Genomic DNA, 1,669 nt, shown 5'->3' with positions numbered 1-1,669 from the left:
TTACGTCGAGTAAGGAGCAAAGAGGATATTGCTTCGCCGAAATATCAGTATAAAAGGGACCCAGAGAAAATGTAGCTTTCATTGTATCTGCGTCGTTCATATGTTCCAATTACTGGTTAGTTTCAAAAATAAATACCTTTCACGGACCAAGAGAAACTTGATATTGTACTTGTTTACGCAGAATGCAGAAGCAACGCGAAGAGTACGGTTGAATTTTACGCACTAAAGTATCCTCACATACGGTATTCTACAAGAATGACAATTCAGCGAATGTTCGAGAAATTGGAAGGACACTGAAATATTATGCAAAGGGTAAGGATCAAGCTTGCAGTGAGTTTAGTGAAAACGAAGTAGATTTTGTGGTAGCAGGTGCTGATAATCCATATGTTAGCTGCAAAGGAACTGCGGATGCCTTTGGAATAAACCTGCCCTGATTTGTTCTCATTTTACGCTCAATGTGCCACATCTGCAGATTAGCCACTAGGATTGTAAAAGGCGCACGGAATTCTGTTGCTCAGTTCCAGTGCGACATTAGGAAAATAGATTCTTTCTTCAACGAATTCTCTTTAGCGATTCTCTTTAAGCATCACCGTAAGATAAATGAGCAGTATTGTGCAGCTGAAAGTCCGCACTGACTGAGCCAGATTGAACGTCAGAAGCAGCAGAATATGAACATTTGGTGCAGGACTATTGGAGACTACGTCATTGGTCCGCTTTTCATTGAAGTAAAAGATACGCACAGTTTCTTACCGAACAGCTACCGGTCATCCTACAGGAAGTACCACTTTAAATACGTAGATGTGTAATGGGTGCTTAGCCTACTACTCGTTCGTGCTGAGGAAAGCGCTCACTCTGCTCTTTCCTGATAGCTCAATAGGATGTGAAGGTGTTACCAGTTGGACCGCATGTTCGCGTGATTTGAAGTCACTGGACTTTTTTCTCTGTGGTAAGCTCAAAGAAGAAGTCTATGCAGAAGTTCCGGCGACACAGACGTGGGATTTAAAGAGTCGCGTTGTAATAAGACCGACTCGCTTTACAGTAAACGGTAGTAGGCATTTCAAACACTAGATGAAATAACTAAAGTTTAGTGGAAGTTTTATGACCGTGTTATTTTGTGACTTCCTTTTTGTTGCTGATGTAATTTTGTACTATAAGTATGTATGTTGACATAAAACTCATGACGCAAAGTTGTTATTTAGCTGTCTTTATACTTCAATTCAATGTCAGTTGAATCTTTGACGCAGGCCTTTCTTTCAAGAAGCCAACGGCCTTGCCGCAGTGGTAACACCGGTCCCCGTCAGATCACCGAAGTTAAGCGCTGTCGGGCTGGGCTAGCACTTGGGTGGGTGACCATCCGGGTTTGCCGAGCGCTGTTGGCAAGCGATGTGCACTCAGCTCTTGTTGAGGCCGGCTCAGGATCTACTTGATCGGGAAGTAGCGGCTTCTGTTGAAGCTGAGAAAGGCCAGGAGAGCCGTGTGGTGACCATGTGTCACTTCATACCCGCATCCAGTGACGCCTATCGCGGGAGGATGACACGGCGGTCGGCCTGTACCTTTGGGCCTTCCGAGGCCTGTTAGGACAGAGTTTCTTTCAAGGCTCTATTAGAAACAAGAGCATAGGTGTTACCGTAGTTAACTGGGAAGAAGCCTTAGATGCATGTCCTTTGCT

At 44.3% G+C, this 1,669-nt stretch overlaps 1 pseudogene; it reads left to right on the top strand.

The window, feature by feature from the left end:
* Window positions 1-1,260: 1,260 nt before the first annotated feature.
* On the top strand, window positions 1,261-1,379 carry LOC126300052 (5S ribosomal RNA; annotated as a pseudogene).
* The last annotated feature ends 290 nt before the right edge of the window (window positions 1,380-1,669 follow it).

The sequence above is a fragment of the Schistocerca gregaria genome, chromosome X, assembly GCF_023897955.1.
Source record: "Schistocerca gregaria isolate iqSchGreg1 chromosome X, iqSchGreg1.2, whole genome shotgun sequence".
In the NCBI taxonomy this organism is placed as follows: Eukaryota; Metazoa; Arthropoda; class Insecta; order Orthoptera; family Acrididae; genus Schistocerca; species Schistocerca gregaria.
Note: the sequence above shows the minus strand (reverse complement) of the source record. Positions and strands in the feature narration are given on the sequence as shown.